Source organism: Dipteris shenzhenensis, chromosome 3 (genome assembly GCF_047967505.1).
Source record: "Dipteris shenzhenensis isolate YYH24624 ecotype China chromosome 3, Dip_SZ_1.0, whole genome shotgun sequence".
Taxonomy (NCBI): Eukaryota; Viridiplantae; Streptophyta; class Polypodiopsida; order Gleicheniales; family Dipteridaceae; genus Dipteris; species Dipteris shenzhenensis.
Genome location: NC_141598.1, coordinates 16,481,027 through 16,493,445, shown reverse-complemented (window position 1 = coordinate 16,493,445; position 12,419 = coordinate 16,481,027). Strand labels below are relative to the sequence as shown.

At 51.1% G+C, this 12,419-nt stretch overlaps 1 protein-coding gene across 1 annotated transcript in view; it reads left to right on the top strand.

The window, feature by feature from the left end:
* The window catches only part of LOC147903439 (uncharacterized), a 71,462-nt gene that overhangs the window by 25,983 nt on the left and 33,060 nt on the right, over positions 1-12,419 (top strand). The window lies entirely within an intron of this gene.

Below are 12,419 nucleotides of genomic sequence, written 5' to 3'. Positions count from 1 at the left end.
GGGGGGAATCTCAGTGACCACTTCGAATGTGGCTCCGATAGTAGCAAGAAGTCGATGGTAGACCAGGAAATCTAATGAACAGTGACCTAACTGTCCTCCTCAATCGGATCGAAGCCAAAGGTGTAGGGCAAAAGAAAAATCCTCCTCGAACCCAAAGCCAGAGGATTAGCTTTGAGAACAAGGGCCGTGGACTCGTGGGAGTCGAAAACCACTTGGAAGAATCCACGTCCCAAAAGTCGAACATCTCTGAGGTGTGGGCGAGATCTCTTGGTAATGCCACCAGCATCCAGTCTCTAGCTTGTGATCTGGAAGGGTGTGGCCCAAAGATGCGGGCGAAAAGTGATGTGGAGCCCTCTAGTTCCACATCTTTCTTGAGCTGTTGCAACTCATCTTCTGAAAAAATGGCGGTTCTCGCAACTGGTGGAAGTGGACGAAGATTGGCTGAGTGGGGATCCATTCGCCCATCGATGTGAAAAGGCCAATTCAAACACTGAAAAAGTTCCATCTGTGAAACTGCTGCCCAAGACACCCTGGAACACGGGCGTTGGAGGAAGGAGAACAGGAGAGGGTAGGAGAGAGGGGAAGAGGAGGAGAGGAGGCGGGGAGGCAGCAGCGAGGGGGGAGGAGGGGGGCGGGGGAGGCGGAGGGGAGCTGCGGGTTAGGAAGGGAGGGGGGGGGGAGGGGGCTGGTGGGGCGGGGGAGAGGGTGGGCGGGGGAGAGGAAATGAGGGGGCGGGGCACGGGGGAGGGGGCGGGTGGGAGTAGGGGGAGAGGGTGGGTGGGGGAGAAGGAGGGAGGGGGCGGGGGTAGAGGAGGGGGGCGGGGGGGCTGGTGGGTGGAGGAGAGGGAGGGCGGGGAGGAGGAAGGGGAGCGGGAGGGTGAGGGAGGAGGGAGAGGGGGTTGGCGGGGAGGGAGAGGGGGCTAGCAGAGGGGGATTTTGGGGCAGACTGGTCGGCCCAAACAGACCAGCCAGTCAGCCCATTTAGGGCTGGCTGGTCGGTTACTTCAAGGGGCCCTTGGGGCCTATAAAAGCAGAGGCCACAGGCCTCATTTCATTATCCAGCAGCCAGCAATCCAGGAGGCAGAAAGGAGCAGCAGGAATCCACACTCTGGGCCTATATCTAGGAGGTGAGAGGGTGCTTGAAGGGCTGCAGACTTAGCCAGGAAGGGCTGGACCTTGGCTGTCTTCTAGGGCAGCAAGGTGCTGAGATCATCATCACTTGGAGCAGCAGTTCAGGGAGCAGAGGGAGCGCAGATAGCCACTTGTGGGTCTCTATCCAGAAGGAGACAAGAGAGAGGGTGAGGGAGAGGGAGACGGGGCTGGCTGAGAGAGGAGAGAGGGGAGGGGGGGGGGCAGCAGAGCTCATGGGGAGAGGAGCAGCTCCTCACAATTACCGACTTAGATTTGTCAAGGGACATTGACGACAAACGGTCCACTATTGGCTATTGCTTCTCATTGGGTTCAGCTTGTATCTCATGGCTTAGTAAGAAGCAAGAGCGAGTCTCTCTTTCCTCCAATTAAGCAGAGTACAAAGCTGCAAATTCAGCCACTACGGAGTTAATGTGAAAAAGGAAGCTTTTGCATGACTTGCATCATGCATAGGATGGCGAAGCAAACTCTATCCTCTGTGACAGCCAGAGATGCATTGCCATAGCCAACAATCCTGCTTTCATGCTCGCATGAAACACATTGAAAATCATTATCATTATGTACGGGGTTGTATTTATGATGGCTTCATTGATCTCATCTATTGTCCATCTGAGGGCAATGCGGCGGATATCTTCACCAAAGCCCTGTCAACAGATCTTTTCTTACGACATCGACATGGCTTGGGGATTAGAGACATTCTCACAATGTCAAGGGGGGTTGTGAAGTGATTCACAATGACATTGTTTTCATGTACTCCCATAGGTTGCATATCCATCTAGATGAATTTAGATGGTGTAAATTCTCCATGTGCAGGTGAGCTGGATCACCGCACCATTGAACCACTGAACCACTGTGTAACTGTAAATACTCCTGAGTGCTCCATGTGCTAAGCTCACTCTCCATGTGCGCAGCTCTCGCTAAGATTGCCTTGGGCATGATACTCTTGGTTGACCTGTGGTTGACATGTATCAATGCATGGTTGCCTCGGGTAGTACTCTTGGATGAACCCGTGTGGTCAACTCCTCGTGTCGTGTGGTTGACCTGTGTTGACACATGGTCAACATGTGGTCAACACCTGTGGACATGTGGTCAGGGGTGTTTCTATTGTAACAGTTTCCCCGCCACTATCATTCACCATCCCGGTAAATAGAAATGGAGGAGGGAACCCGTTAAAAAAAAAAAGAACTTACAAACCATTGATATGGTGATGGAGTAGGAAAAGAAAATGTTACAAACCATGTGGCTGGCCGTGCGAGTAATTCCAAAATTTGTATTAAAATGAAACTGTGAAAATAAACTGCTACTTGATAATGAACAGCATGGAAAATTGCAAAAAAAACTGAGTACATCCTGAGATAGAATACCCTGATATTTACATTGAGAGCCAATCAGCCTGGCAAAAATCTAACAGTGCAAAAAAAAACCAAAAACCCATGTATCAAATTACTGAGGGAGGTCATCAGTAGCCTTCTCCTCTGCCTTCTCCCCTTCCGCCTTCGTATGTAGCTCTGTGGCTTTTTGCTCACCCATTTGCTCTGCCCCAGTCATATGTAGCTCTGGATGGTTTGTTTCCTCCTCAGCCACAATCATGTCCATCACGTTTCTCAGATTTTCATACTTGGTTTTATACCGGTAGTATCGCCGGTAGTAATGATCCTTTTGCTCTTGCAAGGTGGACTGGGCAATCTGAAGGGTAGCCAACTGTGTCCGAGGTCTGTGAATTCTTCCTCCATGGATGAACGCTTCTTTTCCAATTCAGCCACTCTAGATTCTAATTTTTCCTGGGTAATCTCTGAGGAAGACAAAAACTCCTTTAAGTGTGTGATCTCCTGCTGAAATCTGGTCACCTCTGTGACATGCTGGCTTTGCAAAGTTGTGAGAGCTGCTGCATGCTGGCTATGTACTGTTGTCATTTCTGCTTTCCATTCTTGCTTGTGATTGTGGAGGCGATCCTCAAGGGCAGCCCACTGAATGTTCCAAGCGATGTCACGCTCGTGAATAGCTGAGTCCTTCTCTTTCTGCCACCTTTCCTCCTATTGCCGAAGTGTCACCTCTGTGGCGCGCTACTGGGCTGCTTGAGCTCTCTCAAATTCTAACTTCAAATGTTGCTGCTGGGAGAGGAGCTTATGAGCATAACCTGTGGAATTGAAGACTGCTATCCCCAGCTGCGTGAAAGTGTCATCCATGATACGCTGAGCAAGATGTAAGGACCTCTTCATCCAGGCGTACCTATCGCTATAATTCATCCTATCATGTCGCTCAATTCCTCGAACATGTCAGGGAGAGCTCCCTCTTCCTCCGTAGACAGGTTGCCTGTAGGTGCCAATTGATCTAAGTGCACAAAACATGTCGGGGCCCTCGAGGTCTTCCTGTTCTGTGCGAGGCATTCCTACAAAGGAATGGTGAAGATTTGATTCAGATCCTCCTCTTCCCCACATACTGGTGAGTGTTTCTTGTGAAGAACAAATAATATTTTGCTGTAATCTTCGTTCTATTTTTTCACAAGGGAAACATTTGAAAGCGGTGGGCTTGATGAAGCAGCTATGTAAGCTGTGAACATATCATTCTGATGAAGGGGTGGGCAATCCACAGATTTGGGCAAACTCCCTCCCTCAAATACCTCCTCTGATGCTGAAGTGGCTGATGGAGGATCTCCTAGGGAGGGTCTCCCACTCCGGTCTCTGCCCTATGGTGGTCGTGGTGGGGAGGCCGAAATGTGAAGTATGCCCTGAGAACAGCCCCTGAGAAAGCCTGTGGGAGTCAAGGCCCAGAGTAAGATTCAGGTCCAACACATGGTTAGAGGTCGCTTGAATTGTGGTGATGACTGCATTAGTGAAAGTGGTGGCGAGGGAAGATGGAACACTTGCAGTCCTTCGCAAAATTACACTTTTTGAGGAAGTCACTGGTACAACACCCGTTGTCACTAGTACAACAGGGGGTGTACCTAGTGCAACTAGACCCACTGAAACTCTAGAGGTCCCTAGAGAAGCTTGGACAAGTGTGATTGATGGAGATGCAAGTCCGGGCACAGGAACTGGTGAAGTGACTGATGGAGATACGAGACATGTCACTGATGGGGAACCTGTAACAAAATGTACTGAAGAAGCTCCGGGACAGCAGACTGCATCAGGTTGCGCTTGCCAAGGCGCCCTCCTTGTCGAAAGAGGAGAGGAGGTAGGACTGGGGAAGTGACAGTGGAAGTGATGGCAGAGGCGGTGATACGAGGGGAGAGGGACGACGAAGGGAGGCGACCTGTGACAATGGAAGGAGGATTGGCCTTTCACTGGTGAAGTAAGAAGCTTAGGTGCCACCCACAGGTATAGGTATATGTTCCCCGATGCTTGCGGACCTTGTTACGGAAGTAGCTTGTGAGGGAGAGGGGCTGGTGAGGAAAGGGCCCAGCCAAGGGGGTGGCTGTTGGAAGGAAGGCGCAGGAGGGAGTGAAGAAAGGGCACAGCCAAGGGGAGGCTGCTGGAAGGAAGGGCGCAAGAGGGAGTGATGAAAGGGCGCAGCCAAGGGGGAGGCTACTGGAAGGAAGGGCACAGGAGGAGTGGTGCTTGTACGAGCCAAGGAGGGGCGCCAGCAGTAGGAGCAACAAGATGAAGGTGGTGAGGAGGAGGAGGTGACAAGAAGGGGAGAAAGGTGGCGAGGAAGGTGTCACCAAGGGAAAGGTGGCAAGGGAGGAGGACAAGGTAGTGCAGGGGTGGCGCCAAGGTAGCGAAGGTGGCGGAAAGGTGAAAAAAAGAGGAGGGGGAGTAGATGACGGAGGTAGGAGATAGTAGAGAAGGTGAAAAAAAGAGGAGGGGGAGTAGATGACGGAGGTAGGAGATAGTACAGAAGGAGGGGTAGCTGCAATAAGTGGAGAGAGATCCACAAAGGGAATTTGCCACAGCTAAAGGTAGGAATAGTAGGAAGCAAGGAGAGGAGCTGCTAAATTCAGTGCTAATTTTAGCAAAGAGAGGCTAAATATAGCAAGAAGGTGCTAAACTTAGGGAAAGATATGCCAAACTTGGCTGGAGCGCTAGGGGTAGGGCTAAATATAGCAAGGTGACATGGGGTGAAAAGGGACGAGTTTTGTAAGAGAGGTGGAGGTGGACAGAGGGTGGAAAGAGAAGTTTTATAAGAGAGAGGTGGGGGGTGGACAGAGGGTGGAAAGAGAAGGGTTTTGTAAGAGAGATGTGGGGGGGGTTGGCCATAGTTTGGAAAGAGAAGGATTTTGGTAAGAGAGAGGTGGGAGTGGACATAGGATGGAAAGGGAAGGATTTTGTAAGAGAGAGGTGGAGGGTTGGACATAGGGTGGAAAGGGAAGGGTTTTGTAAGAGAGAGGTGGGGGGTTGACATAGGATGGAGAGAGAAGGTGTTTGTAGGAGAGAGGTAGGGGGTTGGACAGAGGGTGGAAAGGGAAGGTTTTTGTAAGAGAGAGGTGGGGGGTTGGACATAGGGTGAAAAGGGAAGGATTTCGTAAGAGAGAGGTAGAGGTGGACAGAGAGTGGAAAGGGAAGGAGTTTGTAAGAGAGACATAGGGAGTGGACAGAGGGTGGAAAGAGAAGGGGTTCATAAGAGAGAGGTGGGAGGTTGGACATAGGGTGGAAAGAGGAGGAGTTTGTAAGAGAGAGGTGGGAGGTTGGACATAAGGTGGAAAGAGAAGGGTTTTGTAAGAGAGGTAGAGGTGGATAGAGGATGGAAAGAGAAGAGTTTGTAAGAGAGAGGTAGGGGGTGGACCCATGTAGAGAGAGAAAGTGGCACTAGGTGGAGAGAGGAGGATCCTTGTAGAGAGAGAAAGTGACACTTAGAAGGAGAAGATTTCACCAGGGAAGGAGAAGGCAAGAGTGTATATACAAGGACTAGGAGGGTGTTTACTCATTGATCATGGTACCTCTTGATGCGTGACCCATTCATTGGTATTGGTAGGAGTCTGCCTTTCAAAGTGGCCAAGTAGACTCCGCCAGTTGGGATAAGCTTGGCAATGAAAAATGGGCCTGTCCAACCACTTACAAACTTAGGTTTGTGTTTGAGAAACTTACTGGAGTACAAGAGTACTAAATCACCAACTTTGAAATCCCTCTTTCTGAGGTTCTGATCATGCCAAGCTTTCTGTCATTTCTGCCACACTTCTTGAGCGAAGACATCTTCACGTCGATGCTCTGCTAGTGCCTTCAAATCCCACAAGCGTTCCATTGTGCAGGCTTCAAAGTTGTCAATTTTGTCTGAAAGAACCTTGTGGGTGTCAAGATGGAATTCATAAGGTATGATGGCCTTCAGTCCATAGGCTAGCTCGAAGGGTGAATACCCAGTACTCGCCTTGTAAGCAGTTCGGTAGGCGAATAAAGCAGTTGGAAGTATATCATCTCAATCTGCTAAAGAACTTAGGCAAAGACGATGCATGATCCCGCACATTGTGCGATTTGAGCTCTCAGTTAGACCATTGGCACGTGGGTAATAGGGAGATGGAAATTTGTGAACTATTTGTAGCATGTGAACCAGTGCAGCAATGGTGTCATTTAGGAAGTGAGATCCTCTATCACTCATCAACCCAACAGGACAGCCAAACCGAGAGATGATCTGTTCATATAGAAACGTGGCTACTACCTGGGCTGTATAGTTTTTGACTGCCTTGGCTTCGACCCATTTGGTTCCATAGTCGGTGGCAAGCAGAGCATACTTGTTCCCTCGGCGTGTGGCAGGAGAGATGGGCCCAATGAAATCCAATCCCCAACGATAGAAGGGGGTCACCGGAGTGAATGGTTTGAGAGGAAGGTACTCACGCCTTGTAGGCTTGGGGCCTGCTCGTTGGCATGAATCACATTGGGTCACATGAGCATGGCAGTCGCGGAAGAGCTTGGGCCACCAAAACCCCGCATGCATGATCTTCTGAGCAGTAGCATCTGAGGCCATATGCCCTCCACCTATGCCAGCGTGTGCCTCTTCAAGAATGGATTGTGTCTCGTGGGGGAGCACACACCGTCTCAAGATTTGGTCCTTCTCGAGCTTGTACAATTGACCTGCAATCAACTTAAAAGGAGCAGCTTGAAGGATCCGCTTGCGTTTCTCTGTTGGAGTTAGAGACCAGGAGGAAAGCCACCTATAGACAAGAGGTGTACTATGTTGGCATACCATGGTGGGAAGCAGTCCACCACAAATAGGCATTCATCAGGTAGTGCCATCACCCTGAAAAGGCCCGCATCGGGTAATTCATTGGTGATACCACTTGCTGGTTCCCAGAATGTAACTTGGACAAGTGGTTTGCAAGTTGATGCAGTCTGCCAGCCCTCACCACAATGTTGAATTCAAATTCTTGAAAAAGAAGAATTCCTCTGCTTAACTGGCCACCAAGAGTAGGCTTATTCAATAAATACTTATGAGCTTTATGATCAGTGATGATCACAAACTTGTTGCCCAAGAGGTAGTGACGATACTTGGTCATGGCATAAACCATGTTGAGACCCTCCCTTTTTGTGGTACTGTAATTGCGTTCTGCTCCATTGAGTTGTCGGTTGGCGAAGTAGATGGGCAAATCAATCTCGGTATCCTGGTTAGGTTGAGCCAGTATAGCACCTACGACCCACCCACTAGCATCCACATGGACATGAAAAATTACATCCCAATTGGGCTGCTTGAGGATGGGGGCCTTCACGAGGCTATGCTTCAGATCATCAAAGGCCAGTTATTGCGGGGTGGCCCAAACAAAAGATCAATCTTGATGTAGGAGTTCTATCAGTGCAACAACAATGTTGGCATAGAAACGTATGAACCTTCGGTAATATCCTACATGCCCTAAGAAGGACTCCACCTCTTTGGGTGTACGAGGGATAGGCAATGAGATGATCACCTCTACCTTTGCGGGGTCAGTAGTCATGCCCTCAGCAGAAACAATATGACCAAGGAGAACACCTCGGAGTGCGAGAAAGAAACATTTGTCAGGGTTCAAACACAAGCGCACTTCTATGCACTTATCAAAGACCCATCTCAACTTATGTAGATGATCATTTTGTATGGCCGGATCGAGATGGGAGGCCGATTTACCATTAAAAACAAAGAAGTCATCTAGAAATACCTCAAGAAACTTGCCAATATTCTCCTGAAAGAGTTGAAGAGATCTAGTAGCTAGCTAGGAACGGAATGGAAATGTGGAAAGCATCATGAAAAGCAAAATGGAAAGCAAAATGAAAGAACAAGTGCTAGGCAATGATAACCAAAATACTCACATGTAGATAGCTTGATATTGACTGATATCAAAAGACTCAAGACAGCCAGTCTCTCTCCCCCCTCAGCCTGTCCCTAGCCCCTCCCTGCTGCTTCCCCCCCTCCCCCCCTGCTGCTCCGCCCCCTCCCCCTGCCTGTCCCTCACTCCCTCCCTCTGTTCCCTGCTTCCGCCCCCTCCCCCTTGCTGTCCCGCCCCCTCTCCCTGCCTCCGTCCCCTCCCCCCTGCTGCTCCGCTCCCTCTCCCTGCCTCCGCCCCTCCCCCCTGCTGCTCCCCTCTGCCCCCTGCTGTCCCGCCCCCTCTCCCTGCTGCTCCGTCCCCTCCCCCCTTGCTCCGCCCCCTCTCCCTGCTGCTCCCCCTCTCCCCCTGCCTCCGCCCCTTCCCCCCTGCTGCTCCGCTCCCTCTCCCTGCTGTCCCGCCCCCTCTCCTGCTGTCCCGCCCCCTCCCCTGCTGTCCCGCCCCCTCCCTGCTTGCTCTCCCGCCCCCTCTCCTCCTCTCACTCCTCCCTTTCTTCTCCTCTCCCTTCCCCTCCCTCCTTGCCCCTCTCCCCTCTCAGCCTTAGCCCCTCTCCTCCTTCCCTCCCCTTCCCCCCTGCTTTCTCCTAGCCTCCTTTCCCCTCCCTTGCCCCTCGCAGTTTTTTGGAACGGAAGGAGCCTTTTTTCCTGTTCGAGTCGGCCTCCTCACCTTGATTGGCGATGGATTCCCCGTCAGCCAATCCTACTCCATCTCCACCGGCCGCGAAAACTATCACATTCTCTAAAGACGAGTTGCAGCAGCTCAGGAAGGATGTAGAGATTGAGTGCTCTACCACTTTGTTAGCACGCATCTTCGGGTCTCACCCTTCCAGATCCCAAGCCAGAGACTGGATGCTTGCGGCTCTCCCCCCAGACCTCGCTCCTCGATTGGTAGATGTTCGCCTTCTGGGACGAGGTTTCTTCCAGGTTGTTTTTGACACTCCAGAGGCTGCGAGCACTGTGCTCAAGGCCGAGCTTTTACACCTGGGACACAGGAAGATCTTCTTTGAAGCCTTTCACCTTGGTTTCGACCCAGTTGAGGCAGATAAGAAATTCTTTTCGCTCTTCATCAGGTTCCCCGGGCTTCCCCAGGTCTACTATCGACTTCTTTCTGTTATTGGGGAGCATTTTGGCGTAGTTGCTGAGATCCCACCCCTCCCTGGGTTGCCATTGACTGCAGCAGAGGCAACCAAGGCTGATGGGGTTCCTAGAGTTAGGGTCCTTTGCAAGGATCCTAACCTCGAGATGGACCACGTCATGATACAGCGCCCGGATGGTTCCTTTTTTCGCCAGAGAGTGGAGATTTCAGGCAGGCAGGACCAGTGCAGGATTTGCAGGACCTCGGGACACTTTGCCAGGGATTGTCCCAGAAAGAAGAAAAGGCCTAAGAAGACCTCTGGTACAGCTACCGCCTCAGGGCATCGACAGGGGGGACAGGGGGGGAGATTAGACCCGGCACTTGCCCCTCGACCTCGACAGAGGGGTGGTACAGGTCCAGCTCCTGCTCCTCATTCTTCACGTGGCGGTCCTGCTCAGTCAGGTGGTGGTACAGGTCCAGTACCTATTCCTCGGCCTCACCAGGGGGGTGGTACAGGTCCTGCTCCTCGACCCCCACCTCCCTCAGGCACACGTGACGCTTTACAGTGGGTTCCAGTACGTGTGCAGGTCCCTCCTTCAGTTCACGAGGGTACCTTAGTAGATTCTGCTTCACCTCGAGCTGTCCTTCCTGTCTCACCTTGCACAGTCCGAGACGCTGAAGCTTCGACCTCCTCCCCAGTTGCAGCTTCTTCCTTAGATCCAGCACTGCCAGATGTTCCTCTTGAGGACGGAGAGATTTCCGCGGCTGGGCAGACACCGGGTAGAGAGCCTTCCTCACTCCCTCCCTTGGACAGGGGGAAGGGGATAGCTTACACTGTTGATCCTCTTCCCTCACAAGGGATCCTTCGTACTCCGGTGTCTGGATTGCTCCACAGGAACTCATTTTCAGCCTTGGCAGAGAGTTCAGATTTCCCAGAGGAGGAGTTTGTTCCCGCTACTTTTGGGGAGCCAGTGGTTGGATTTCCTATTGACAGGGCTTCTTCTTCAGGTGCCAGGATTCTTTCCCCTATTGACTTTCCTCCACTGGGTTCCTTCCCTCCATCCAGGAGGTCTTCCCCTGTTGAGGGGTTTGTTTCCGCCACTAGGTCGGGTAAGGTGTTCCACTCTACATCCTCCCGTCGATGAGGATTATCAGTTGGAACATACAGGGCCTAGGTGGCGTCCCACATCGCCGCCGCAGACAGCTGATCCGGGATCAGCTTCATCCAGGTGTTACTGGTGGTCCCATTGATATATTATTTATTCAAGAGCACAAGCTGGATTATAGAGATTGTGCCAAGTCAGGCAAGTTGCTCTCAGGACATACTTTTTGGTCGCCTGCATTGGGCACTAGGGGAGGCACTTCTATTTCAGTTTCGCAGTCGGTTCTCCCCTTAGTTGTTGGGCACGGAGTCATTATCCCCTCTAGAGCTCAGTGGATTATTCTCTTGATTGGAGGGCGTAAGGTTGGCTTCCTCAACCTATATGCCTCCAACATTAGAGGGGAACGTGTCCTTATGTGGAAGACTTTGCTCTCCTGGGCCCCCATTGTGGATTCTTGGGTGATTGGAGGTGACTTTAACATGGTCGAGTTACCTTCAGACAAAAAAGGGGGTAGAGAAGGCGGACTTCACTCTTTGGAGAGAGCAGCTTGGGATGCCTTCCTTTTCCATTTCTGTGGCAGAGATACTTGGTGTGATGATGCCTTTCTTATTCAGCCACAGTCCCTCCTGTTCTCTTGGTCGAACAGGAGGCAACAGATGCCTATTCATGCACGCATTGACAGATTTTATGTAGATGACTGGGCACTTGACAGAGGGGGATCGGTATGCATTGCTGCAGGGGTTTCCACCTCAGACCATTTCCCTGTTGTTTTGGCTATCTCAGAGCCTCACTTGAGAGGCCGATCAGCCAGCATCAGGATCCCAGATGCCTTTTACACAGAGGAGGACCTTACAGAGGCAGCCCTACGGGTATGGTTTGCTCATGTCCAGGGAGGGCAGCCACATCCTTCACATTTAGCCGCTGCCCTCTCTGGTATTAGTGACTTTTACTGCTCAGTTGCTTCTACCAGGAGACGAGATATTCTCAGACGTGAGATTGGTGTTCGCCAGCAGTTAGCAGCTTTGCAGAGGGAAGAGCAGAAACGGCCTTCAGATGCTTGGATTCAGGAGCGCCTTGCTGCAGCGAGGGCTCACTTGCAGTTATTGCTTGATCAGAGAGCAGAGTATGCCTTTCATGCACGGGAGTCCTTCTGGATTCAGATGGGTGGTAGAGTCAATAAACACTTCTTCTCTACTCTTGGCCCTAGACATAGTAGAGAGAGTGTATCTCAGCTTATTGACTCACATGGGGTTTTACAGACAGAGCCAGATATGACGTCTTACGCATAGCTTCAGATTTCTATGCCACCCTCCTTACTGCTGATCCTGAGACACACGATATAGAGGATGCTAGACAGGCTATTTGGCAGAGTATCCCAGTGTTGGTGAATCCGGATTTGCATGTTCTACTTGACGCACCTTTCACCAACACAGAGTTCAGGACTGCACTTTCAGCCCTTCACAAGGGCAAGTGCCCAGGTTTAGATGGCCTCACTCCGTCTTTTTTCATTGCATTTTGGGATATGATTGGAGACTATATTACTTCAGCCATGCAGGCCATTTGGGACTCTGGCGAGATGCCTGAATCGCTTACAGAGGGCCTCATCCACCTTATCCCAAAAGGAGGTAGCAGAAATTTATTGTCCCAGTGGAGGCCTATCACACTTCTGGGGACTTGTTACAAGATTCTGGCCAAGGCTATCAGCCTCCGATTGCAGCCACTTCTCCCTGATCTTATCCACGACACTCAGACGGGATTTGTGCATGGCAGAAGTATTTTTGATAACATTTTTTCTTTCTGGGAAGCTTCAGAGTGGGCCGTGCAGAGTGGCCAGAATCTTGCCATTCTACTGTTGGATTTTGAAAAAGCTTATG